This window comes from Oryza brachyantha, chromosome 12, assembly GCF_000231095.2.
Source record: "Oryza brachyantha chromosome 12, ObraRS2, whole genome shotgun sequence".
In the NCBI taxonomy this organism is placed as follows: Eukaryota; Viridiplantae; Streptophyta; class Magnoliopsida; order Poales; family Poaceae; genus Oryza; species Oryza brachyantha.
Genome location: NC_023174.2, coordinates 7,446,709 through 7,460,345, shown reverse-complemented (window position 1 = coordinate 7,460,345; position 13,637 = coordinate 7,446,709). Strand labels below are relative to the sequence as shown.

Here is a 13,637-nt window from a genome sequence, read left to right as displayed (position 1 = left end):
AAAATCTGTAAGAGTGGCAAAAAGTTAAAAGCCCCACGAAGGTTTGGGTTTCCTATTTCTTTTCTTTTCCTTTTTTTCTCTTCATTGGGTGGCTAACGGTTTAGTCCTCTTTGGTTTTGGTTTAGATGGCTAATCCATTAATCTCTCTATTTTAGTCTCTTTTAGTCCTAAAAAATCTAAATAGGAGGGACTAAAAGAGACTAAAATTGTATTAGTCTATTAGTCTCTTCCATAGGTATTTATTGAAACTAAAACTTTCTTTTACACCTATCTCGTAACAAAAATTTCTATATATAATACGCGTTTAGTCTCTTTTAGTCCATCTAACCAAACAGTAGGACTAAAGATTTTAGTCTAGAGACTAATTTTTAGTTTTAGAACTAAAGAACCAAACACCACCTTATTCGGCCCGTTTCTTGGATACTAATCGCGTGGGGCCTTAGGGGGAGGCCGCGGCACTCGGGAGTCTTTTTTTTCACTATTTACATATTTCCCAAACAATGTAGTACAGTTTTTCTTTCAAAAAGTTTCCCTATATAAGTTCACAATCTTTTATATAGAACCATAATGATCCTAACTAGTAATATACCCGGCCCAAATTAATATTGTAATTAATATATTATAAATTCTTTTAAATGCAATTATATATAAACCAAACATTCATAGTTGTTTGTCTATCGAGCATTTGTTAATTTGATTATTTAAACAAACTCTAACAAATAACTCCTTCGTTACATAATATAAGGCAAAACCACCGCTAACCCAAAGAATATGTGAATGTATGCATGCATGTAATGTGATTGGATGTTTTGATGATGAAAATGTTTTAGTTAATGCATACTTGCATGCGCGCCTTATATTATGGGACAAAGAAAAAAGTGGTTATATCTTTGTCGACGATTGGTGTCGGCAATAAACTTACAGAGTGGCTACCGAGCTCGGAATTCAATGGTTAAGATGACGAGGTAGACGATTTACCTAGGTTCTGGCTCTCGACGTGGCGAAATAATACCTTACTCCTGCTTGGCAATTGTATTGCGCAGATAAATCTCCGTTGCCCTCAAGAGGCACCCCGTACCCCTTGTATAGTGGGGGAAGTGTTACAGATATGATAGAGTTCTAATTTAGTAAGACTAAGATCTATCTCAATTCGGTTATGGCTCTGGTCCTAAGTACACGGTATGCAATCCGGTACGTACCAGACTCCTAGCCGATATCATACAGGTATATTCTCCTTCCTATTCGGTACCCCATTGACCGTACGTATTTGTATAATCTCTGGATACCTCCAGTATAGATATCCATAATTTTATATTACGGAATGGAGGGAGTAGCAGCAAACCACTAGTTAATAGTGATTATTATAGCTTTGCATAATTAATCAGGTTTATCATATTGTAATAAATACAAGTTTTCAAGTTTGGACAGTAATTGTAGAATTTTCAAGTTTGGAAATCGGGTGTCGGATGCGTAGGTTGTTGTCAAATGATTAATTGAGACATTTAGGAATTATACGAAAATTTAACGTTTGTATTAATATATGTATGCATTAGTACTACTATTTGTTTTGGAGATATTTAAATGCCAAAGATCATATAAAATAGATGTATTTATACTATTATTAATTTGAGCAACCATAAGAATATAATCATGACATGTGAAGGCTACAATTTCACACCAAATAGTAATATGTTTAGTTTATTTTATTATTCTAAATCATACAAACTTGTAATAAAATATAAAATGGTAATAAACAAAGGCACAAGTATAAGTATAACTAGATGACATGTGGGATATATGAATGAATGTATGTTAAATATATTGAAATAATACATAAATATACTTAATTTGGGATACATGGATAAATGCAGGTAAAATAAGTTGAAATAATGGATGAATTTACGTTGAAATATTATGAAAATAGTAAAGATGATGATTTGATATTGTTACATATTAATCTTTAGAATCTAATAAACTATATATTGAAGTCCTAGGGAGAGCCTAGAAGGGGGTGAATAGGTGTCTTGAAAAATTCTTTGAAACAACAACGGTTAGTAGGGGCCGGACCGTCCGGTCGACACTCTCGGTTAGACCGAGAGCTCTAGACGAACCGTCTGGGTTAAAACACTGGATTGTCCGGTCAGTGAAAAATGAAGACTTGGTCGTCTTCCTTTTCAGTGAAGTTCCTGGAAATGTGAAGTGATCGTGTGCAGAATATAAACGCAGAAATATCGCAGGAACAACAAGAACACCGAAATCACAAAAATGAAGACACGAGAGATTTATCCCAAAGTTCGGATCTTTCGATCCTACTATCCGTTGAGGCGCTCCTGCGAGCGGGATCTCTCTCGATCCATTTCCTCTCTTGGCTTCTTCCCACAAGGCCAAACACGGGTCTCCGAATTCACACCTAACGACTAGCAACCCCTTTGATCGACCACCAAGATAAAGATCAAGGCGGCTTGCCCAGCCCTAGGTTGCAATCCGCTCTACCCTGTAGCCTTCTACGAAGAAGCACAAGAATCCACTAACAATCTTACCTATTTCCTTGCGGAGGTTAGGCAACAACCTTCACAAACTTGCTCCCGGACGATCCACAAGAATCGGAGGCTCGCGGGCGACGTCTATCCGTCTAGGAGATCAATCTCCAAGAGTAATAGGCCACCTTGACTCCGCATGCATCCATCAACACTCAAGAATGAACACTCAATCACTCACTAGCCTAAACACTCTCCCTAAGATATGATCCAGCGATTAATCTCTCTAGAAAGTATTTTGGGTTAGTGGGGAGGCTTGAGAGGTGCTAAACTTGCCCTAGCAACCAGTGAATTCAAACAGAAAGTCTCACCAACGGCTAGATCTAAAGGGGGCTTTATATAGGCTGGTAGACGTCACTTAACCGTTGGCAAAGAAACCTAACCGAACTGTTTGGCTAGGGGGTTGGACCGCCCGGCTGACACTTAACTCACTTAGCCTGAGCAGGGGCTAGACCAAGGTCCGAACGTCCTGCCGCCGGACTGTCCACCCAGGGGGTGGACCGTCCGGTCCCTATTGCTTAGGAAAACAGCGACAAACTTCCACCCAGCTCAAACTTAACCCTAACTACAATAAAATCCGCCTTCGAACGCCTTCAACTCCGTAGAAACGTCGTTTCGGGTCACACATGCTTCAAATTAGATCGCGTATTCCTTTAATTGAATTGACCCCTTATCTTCTCTGTAATCACAACCCATTAATGCACACATGTCTGGCTAGCATTATCATTAATCATTCAAAACTCCATTTAGGGGCTAGATGCACTTTCACATATGATGTGGTATGATTACATGAACTTTAAATCTAATAGTTACTAATGGGTTGTGACATGTCATGTTTGCATGTGGAGCTTTTGTAGAATACTTGCATGTCACACCCATAAATTTAAACCAATAGCATGCATTAATCTCGATCCAGGAATCTGCCCGAGTACACACCAACTTGTTCCACGACTTAAAAACATATAAAAACAATTGTCTATTGAAATGCGGCGAAAAGGAAATAAACTCTAACTATCTAATCTTGAGCTGGCAAAGATGACTCCACACCACAGACATTCTCGACGATAGGACGAACCTCACTCCTGTGAACTAGCTACTTCTAACTCAAGCTCTTTCTCTTGCTCTGGTAGTAGAAAAATTAAGCAATGCTGAGTACAAACCACGGTACTCAACAAGTAGCACCCAAGAGAGGAATAAGAATGAATGCATTTTGTAACAAGGAGATGCTAGGGTTAGTTTGCATAAAGCGGCAACATTTTGCAAAATAATAAATAAAATAGAATGAATAAAAACATAAAGTAAATATGTAAAATAATCATCCACTGTCCAACGTTGCAACAGGCCCAAATCACATTGTCCAACGTTACACCACGTTGCGATAGGGTCAAACTAGTTCTAGATTCATCAAGTTATTAAAGGTTCAACTAATCCCAGCGAGTCTGGCAGTTTGCCCCATAACCACGGGCTCAGCTATTCAAATAGTTTTACTCTGATTAGATGTGTACAACTTTACCCATAAGACATGGTCTCACACACATTGTCGTGCACTGACGTATCACCACGATACCGCGGAATGGAAACCATGATAAGACCTTTCACCTAACCCTCCCTAAACAATCACACCACACTACAGTTTTCACCCCCTCTTTTACACCAAGTCGGATAGCCCCTCTTGTGCCTAGGTGAATTCTGAAGCAGCATAGATCATCGCGGGGTCTATCCATACTCCATTGCACCCACCCTTGCCTAGGTATGTCGAATAAGGATGAGCTAAGCTACGAGTCCTACCGTTGCCCACTCTAGTTTGTGATTAGTATGTGTAAGACTTCCAGAATTTTCCTAGAACCGGTCCTTAATTACCATGGCACGACTCTTCAAACCATTCACCCATAGCCCACCATTAAGTAATATTTTAATTGTCTTTAACCCTTATCGGGTAATTAATCATAAACAATTGCTATAAAAGTCTAGCATTAATGAAATAATAACACATGAGCTAGTTGAACTAAGCATGACTAAGCATTGCCTAACCCTAAATATAGTCAAATTATCCTTGTTATAACAAGAATATTGAATACTAATCAATGGATGAATAATAGGTAATTGCCCGACAAGTAAATAAAGTAAATACATTTAATACAACTAGCAATATACCCGTGCTAACGCTACAGTCTAATTTACAATTTAATAATGTAAATAAGATATTATAAATTTATTTTAATGCAATCATATATAAACCAAATATTCAAATTTGTTTGTCTATCAAGCATTTGTTAATTTAATTATTTAAACAAACTCTAACAAAATACCAGCAAACCACTAGTTAATGGTGACTTGCAACTTTGCATAATTAATTATAGGTTAGACCATATCGTAATAAATTAAGAGTTTTTAAGTTTGGACAGTAATTGCATAACCTGTAATTACTAATTTCAAAATCACTACAATATCAACAAATTGCAAGGATAATTGATATACTAATTTCAGAATCAACTGCCAAGTTCATATATTGCAAGGACAATTTTAATTAAATAATTTATTCACATTATCTGATATTAACATAAAATTTAAACTCTATAAAAACTAAATTTAATGTAAACCACTTTACACAAACATGAGTTGCATCACATACAATTTTCTGTCTTCCTTTAATAAAAAAAAATTCTCCTGACGTATAAAACAATTGTGCATCTCTTGAGTTTAAAAATAAATTTCTTCGTGTCTTTATATATTACATGAAAATATATTTAAATTAAATATTAAGTCAAAATATAATTTCTATCAAATATTTATCGCATGAATTCTTTGTAGTTTAAATAATATATTAATAGTTTAAAAATTCGGATTTAATGTATTAGATTTAATGTTGGGAAGATAGATGGAATGTGCGCGCAATTTGAAGAGCTGATAAATGGAAAGAGGTAGATGAAACATGGATTGTCCGATCTGAAGCAGATGATATGAACCGTTAGATTTGTCCAATGAGTAAATCTCGTTGATGCACTATAGGGCATATACATATTTGAATGTAAAACAAAGATTTTATAATCATGGGATCAATGTTCAAGGTAGGGGTGCCACTTACCTTGCTCTGAACCATGAGGAACCTCCGCGATGACTTCGAGGAGAAATGGCGCTTCGACAAAATTGGCTTCTACACTACAATCAAAGCAAAAACAAGAAAAAACAGTCTATAAGACTATTGAAACAGGATGCAAAACTATTTGTAATGGATTCTTGACAAAATTTTTGATCCAATGCAATTTGAATGGGCTTAAACGAACTTCGGATTAAAAAGTTGTGACTTTTAGAAGTTACATTGTTTTCTTGTTTAACCTGCAGAAAAACGGGTTAACGACTTTTTAATGACAACTAAACGACTCGGGAAAACCGCGAATGGAACATGTATTCACGTGATAGAATTGAAACATGCACGAATCAGAGATTCATACGACGAATCAGACTCGAAACGCGAACCCGTGAACTATCGGCAGAACAACGACGGGATTTAAGGACTTGCTAAATTGAAACATAATGACTTTAATGTAAAACAGATCTGTGCATACAAAACGGATCTATGCATACGAAATTGAATTTTGCACGGCAAAATGATCTTATGTTAGCTACTAGATTAGAAAACCTACGCAATTAAATGGTAGATCACAGTAGATTGATTCGCAAGTACAAATGTCATGCGAACCTAAGATTCGGTGGAGAAAAATCGGTGAACGGCTGCACTGCTGCTCACTGATGCTTGGGTTGGCCGAACAGGGGTGAGCGGCAGGGGATGTGGTGGCTGAGGGTGGAGAAGGCCGGCCGGGAATCGGCGCTGGCAAAGGCAAAATTGAATTTCGCACGACAAAATGATATTATGTTAGCCACCAGATTAGAAAACCTACATAATTAAATAGTACTCCCTCCATATTTTTATGTATGACACCGTTGACTTTTAGGATTACGTTTGACCCTTCGTCTCATTCAAAATTTATATCCAAATATGCAAAATTATAATGCATACTTAAAGTTCATATAATAATAAATCATATTATAACAAAATAATTAATAATTATATAATTTTTTTGAATACGACAAATGGTCAAACATGTACCTAAAAGTCAACGGCGTCATATAAAAAAATATGGAGGGAGTAGATCACAATAGATTGATTTGCAAGCAGAAACATCATGCGAATCTGAGATTCAGTGGAGAAAAGCTGGCAAGCGGCTACACTGCTACTCGCTAATGCTTGGGTCGGTCGAGTAGGGGTGGGCAGCAAGGGATGTGGCGACTGAGGGTGGAGACGGTCGCCCGGGAACAGGCGACGACATGAGGGGAGGGGAAAGTGCACACACAGGGAAAGGGTGGGGAGATGAGCAACGCGGGGTGGGAGAGGGCGCATGAGGAGGGAGGGGGAGTGCGGCCTGGCAGGGGAGAGGGAAGGAGGCATGCCGTAGGTGGGGGGAGATGGGCCTGTAGCCTTTTGAGCCCAAAACTCGAGCAAAACTCAGTTTCAGCCCATAAATGAAAGCCTATGGCTAAAAAGAGAAAACGAATGCCAAGTTGCCGTTAAAACTTTGATTGATTTTTATTCGGTCAATTTTTAATGCAATCCTTCTGAAATTGAACATACGTCGTGTTAATCGATTTAGACCCAACGAAATTTAGGCAATTTAATTAAATATTTTCTTTTGGATTGTTTTATCCTAGTTAAACAAACACAATTTCTTGAGATTTAATTGAGGAAAAAGATTTATTGGCTAGGGCAAAACTCAGGGTGTGACATTGCATGAGCTTTAAATATAATAGCTTCTAGTGAGTGATGATATGACATGTGTGCATGTTGAGCTCTATACCTAGTGGATAAGAACTATATAAGAAACATAGATTAGTTGCCGATGATGAAATGCCAAACATAACAAAATCAAATGTACCGAGTCAATATATGTTAGCTATTGTGGGCGATTTATATGGCTTATGCGAACGATTAAACAGAAAATTGGATGATTAATATGAAAATTTAATGTTCATGAACGCAAAATGATGACCGTATCATCAATACGCGACAATTTTACTAACATCAACGACTTAGTGGCCGAGTTGGTAGTTTTCCACAACACTGGTTCTAACAATTTGATTAAAAAATTGTGATTTAAGTTAGATTCTAAAGATATACATTGCATATTTGTAAAAACTTTATGATTAAAAATTGTATATATTTATCTTTATATAAAGTCCGGTATAATCACTCCCATGCTACCATACGTATAGTTGCAAGTTAGACCAGAGTTTTCTTCATGTATGGTGTATTTCTGTGAGATTTGATATAATGACGAAAGATGCTACAACAAACAAGAATAAAACTATTACCTAATTGGATCGGAATATATATAAAAATCTCTATATTTCTTTCTCGTTGCTATTGTGTCATGTATACCTTAGCACCCATTGAACCTTGTATCTTAAAATACCGTACCTATATATCTATTCGACAACACCATCATATAATTTCTATCTTCTTCCTTCCAATCAATATGTTATATAGAAAAAAACTAAGAAAAATTGAATTAAATAAATACCATCAAGTCAACATCAGAAAAGCATGATAATGCCTAGCTACCGACAATCACTCCCATGCTACCATACCGCTATAGTTGCAGACTAGATTAGAGTTCTCTCCCTATATATTGTACTGATGTGAGATTTATATAATAGCAAAAATGGCTACAACCGACAAGAATAAAGCCATTACCTAATTGGACTTGAATATGTATAAAAATCTATCTCTTTCTCGTTGCTACTGTGTCAGATGTACCTTAGCACCTATTGAGGTCACATTCGGTTAGAGGGGTGGTAAGTTAACTTGACGCGGAAAACATAGTAACATATTATAGTACATGATTTATTAATTATTTAAATACAAAATAGATTAATATGATTTTTTTAAAACAACTTTCCTATAGAAAATGTTTGCAAAAAATACACCGCGTGGAAAACGTGCGCATGAAAAACGAGGGAGTTAAGTTAACTGAGGGCGAACGCGACCTGAATCATGTATCTTAATTAAAACACCGTAGTTAGATCTCTATTCGACAACACCATCATAAATTTTCTATCTTCCTCATTTGAATCAATGGGTTATATAGAAAAACACTAAGAGAATTGAATTTAAATAAAATTTGTGTAAATCCTTCATTTAAAAGGACTTAATGGCTAATCTACACTGTTACTTTCCATAATTATTAGATCATTTAGGGTGCAATATATTACATGCAAAAAGCTAAACCGGTACATGTTCTACTATTGATTATTGATTTTAATTTAAACTATACTAAAGAGTAATGTTGGGTATTACATTGATTGTGATATACATATTCAATGTTTCAATCTAAATTAATTAATAAGATGTACACAAATATAGTACCATGAATAGTTTGTTGTTTGATTCTACCATTGTTTTTAGAAATTAGAAGCATATATACAAGGAAAAAATATCGAAGTGATTACTTATGGTCTCATGCATATGCATATATAAGTAAACTCCACAGTAGCAATGTCGCATGTATAGTCATGACGGACGAAATAACGAAACAAACGGAAGGATGGCCAGCCATCGTAGCTGCACAAATGCTTTTATGATCCAACTCAATTGTCAACATATTTTTTTTTAAAATAGCCTTATATTATACTTTGAATCATCTATACTAATATAAAAAGGAGAAGTTGGAATTTATTTATAGCCACACTACCAAATGTACACAGAATTTTATTAGATCTATTTTCCACTTTTAGATACATCTATCCAATGGCCTAGAATGTTTTGAAACATCCCTCTCTTGCAATCCTTCACACAGGACACACCCCCTAACTACGTTGTCCCGATTTTGTAGCGAAACGCAACCCGACCGGCGCCATCGCCGCCTGAGGCAGACCTTCACCTCCTCTCGGCAAGATGCTACCGCCGCCCGGCACAGGTGGTGGCCTCCGCCCGGCATAGGGCGCCGCCTCCGCCAAGGACACCGCCGTCGTCCCCGTCCCCCGTTGCAGGCCACCGCGTCTGACCGCCGCAGGACGCCACCCCCGCACAGCCCAAGATGCCACCCCCTCCCGCTCAAGCCGACGCCGCTCGACGCTCAAGCCGCCTTCGTTAAAAAGCCAGGCGCAACACGCCGCCTCCGCCCGCCGCGCAGAGCACCAATTATAGGCAACTGATCAGAGTATAGTAGGACGCTGCCTTGCAGTGTATGTGTTCTTATCTTATACTCCCTTCATATTTTTTTATATGACGCCGTTGACTTTTAGGTCTATGTTTAACCATTAGTCTTATTCAAAAAATTATATAATTATTAATTATATTGTTATAATATGATTTATTATTATAGAAACTTTAATTATGCATTATAATTTTGCATATTTGGATATACATTTTGAATAAGACGAATGATCAAACGTGATTCTAAAAGTCAACGGTGTCATACATAAAAAAAATATGGAGGGAGTATGTAAATTCATTCTTTCAACATATTACCGCTTGTCCAATATAATATATATCCATGTGCTTTTCTAATTATTACATCCTTTGTTTTGTTACTGTTATTAGGGTAAATGGATGTTTGCTGTGTGAAAAAATATAATGTATTAGGTATAACTGCACTGTCTGTTAGTCCAAGTTTGTTGTATTTAATTCCTGCCTATCCTATGTTCCTTGTAATTTTTTTCTTTATGCCGTGATCCTTTCCATAACACTTCATTTGAATTCCTAACCCTTTTGAATTCAATTAACGAAGATACATGTGTCACTTTAATTGTTCACAACTGAGCTATGCCTGCCTATTCAGTTGGTGAAGAGTTCTGCTTTTGTTGATGCAATACATACATCCCGTTAATATATGCACTATACATGGACATGGATACTGATGAATTGTCTTGTCGCTAATTTGTTTATAGTTCTTTCAACTTCCCAAACTCTCAATATTTTCACTGTGTCCATTTCATAATGATTTTTTCCAGACCAAATAGTGCAACCCAGCATCATTAAATAAATCTTATACTCCCTTTTATGCTTTTTTTATTCATCTTGCCATACAGTTTCTTATTTTACTAATGCTACCATAACACTCCCGACCGGCGCCGACACCAACGAAAGCTCCTGCCCCAAATCCGGCGATTTCTTTGATGAAAAATGCAGTACCCTCTACACCTCAGCTATGCACAACTACAGGTAAATATGTGTTATACATAACACATTATTCACTGTATGGGTTATCAAGCAGTTATTTAGATCATGTACTTTATCCATGATTAAATATATGACGTTGGTTAGTTCAAAACGTCATATATAAAAAATGGGAGGGAGTATTATTTTTTGTTTTCTTCTTCTTGAAACTTATTCAATCAACTATTGGTTCCAATCAGTGCTCATGTATGTACACAATGCAGGTACGTGGTCACTGATCTCTGCCCTTCTGTCTACTATAATACATAGCACCACTACAAGTGGAAGCTCCACACCATTTTTTTATGCACAAACATGTAATAACCCATTCATGTCTCCAATGCTTCAACTTTCAATTTCTCAACCAAACTCTTTGTACGCAGAATATATGCTCTCTAAACTCTAAAGTTCCTCTCTATATATGTGTATTGTAGAATAATTGTGTGAACGATTGGCTTATCTAATACCAGTCAAAAATTATTTTTAGCCTTGTCCAATAAAAGTTACCACTGGCAGCCAGGAAGTTTGTGAATATCTATATACTCCTAACAGTGAATATCACATAGTGGTGTTTCAGATTTCGTTGAAGTTGGGGAAGAAACTAGCATTCAAATTTGAGGAGTGAAATGCTACCAGGGTGAAATTGCAGCCTTGTCATCATCGACGATCTCCACATTCAGGTAACCCGCTCTAACTCCTGCTCCACTTCCTTTGTTGCTTAGCCTGTTTTCCCCCGTATCCTCACCTTCCTGCCTAACCCCCTGTCCTTGTTACCAATCAGGCACTTCACTGGTCTATTGATACTAGCTGCCCTTATAGCTAGATAATTTGCTTTTTATGTGATCATTAATGGCAGTGCAATTTGGGGTTGCACGTAGACCGGAGGAGATTGCCGTCGGCGAACTGACGATGTGAAAACTAGCATGGTTTAACTAATTTAATTTATTATGGCATCTTGATAGTTGAGACATTTTAACCGATCAATTTTGCAGCACTGATTGCTTGCCTTGGTAATTGGGTGAAATAATCAGTTTGTACTTTCACACTTTTGTAGGATATCATCGTTGTCCTGTCTTGATACTCAGTTTCTTGCTCCTACCACAGTTGAATGATATACTGCCATATTATTCTATTATCAAACTTTATAATCAATTATATTATTCTTATGATCTATTGACATAGCAGAGGCTCATGTAGTGCTAATTCATCTGCATAATATTATAGGTTGAGGTTTCAGCTCCTGCAAATACAGACCAAGAAAATTGTCCCAGAATATGTGCTAAATAATGAATACTTTGGTTATGGCAAGAGATGCCACTACATGATTTCTGGTTTAATTATTTACCATTGTTGAGCAATAGTTATTTCTTTTTCGTCCATGGAACATTAGTTATTCTTCTTGTATGAGAAGAAATGGAGAAGTAGTTATTCCTGTTGCCCCCATACAATCTAGCCGGTGTGTAGGTATTAGTTATTTTTCCTGTTCCATGGTACTTGTGTTATGTTCTGTGACCGTAAAATATTGTTATGAATGATGAGAAATAGTTGGATTCTACCTATAGCATATATGAATCTTGCTTTGCTCCTCTTTAGTCATTTTTTTTCCACAAAACTTTGACTACAGGCTACTAAAGAACCTGAGAAGCTCTACTGTGAATCTGTCATTTCCTTCAATCTCTGGTGGTCACATCTATTAGAGGAATATTGGGAGCTTATCTACGAAATTAGGTAATTTTAGTTGCAGAAAGTGAACATTATTTGTCCACTGCTTGATATTAAGTGGAACATGAATATTCACTTTGTGTAGACAAATGAATTTCGGCACTCAAGACAATGAGACTATGGCTTCATATCTATTAAGAAGTGAATCCAATGAATATCTAACCAGGGAACTAAATCGACTAAGCAAACTGATTCTATTGCTAACAAATTGATTTTGAGTGCTGGTCTGATTTGATTTTTTTTCAATAGTGATCTTTTTAGAATACCAAGTCAGCAATGAACGCGAGCACACCTTTTTGGTTATTTGAGATGTAGTTCCTAAATTTAGAATGTGACTATATGTATTTTCCTACAATATTTTTGTGACATACGTGCTGCACGTGCACGATTACTAGTTTTCTTATAAAATCTGCAGTTTTCATGGCACGTAATAATGGCGAGAGTCGCATGAATGTGCAATGTTCGACTTCTGGCAATGTCACCGTCACAAGTATAAATATAAGAGCTTGAATCCATATGACCAACCAAAAATTCTCGTAGACTATAATGTGTTAGATAATTTAATTCAATTATAAACAATAGATTACGAATTTAAACCCTAATCAATACATGATCACCGATTAATTCAAATGCGGAAAACTAAATAAACCTGTAGATAAAGCCATCTGATTCCCTTCTTTCCTTTCCTTCAATTCCGTCTTCTTTCCTTCGTCTCCGGCGAGATTAGATCGCCGATGATCTGTTCTGAATCTCCGACCTTCGGGTCTCCAACGGCACTGCCCTGGAATCCCCGCACGAAACCCTTCCAGCGCGTCTCTGATCGGGAGAGATTGATTTCGAATTTCTGGTTGCGAGAATAAGCGACACGAGCGTCCCCGTGGGCTCCTCTTCTTTTATATCGCACTGGTGGGCCTCGGGGGCTTTTCCTAATCCGATTCTGACCCGTAACCACCGATAGCAGTTACGCCCCATGAGGGTTACGAATTTTAGAGTTAGAGATAGATTACGGATAGGACTATGGTGGTTATATCCTTTCCTAAATATCGGCAAACTGTCACACCCGGAGTTTTATCCTATGCCTAAATTCGTAAAGGAAATTCGTAAATAATAATTGGCTTAATTAACTCAGGAAAAAACTCTCTAAAGAAATTAATTTAATTAAATCG

General features: G+C 37.0%; 1 long non-coding RNA gene across 3 annotated transcripts; it reads left to right on the top strand.

Annotated features, from left to right (window-relative positions):
• Window positions 1–9,392: 9,392 nt before the first annotated feature.
• Window positions 9,393–12,690, top strand: LOC107305417. 3 transcript variants are annotated; one of them, XR_001551570.2, is made up of 5 exons: window positions 9,393–9,776; window positions 10,623–10,755; window positions 10,974–11,066; window positions 11,316–11,429; window positions 12,374–12,690. It is a non-coding gene; the product is annotated as an uncharacterized LOC107305417 (long non-coding RNA). The 3 variants fall into 3 exon arrangements; XR_001551571.2 differs by lacking the exon at window positions 10,974–11,066 and having other exon boundaries at window positions 11,327–11,429; XR_005812939.1 differs by having other exon boundaries at window positions 10,974–11,429.
• The last annotated feature ends 947 nt before the right edge of the window (window positions 12,691–13,637 follow it).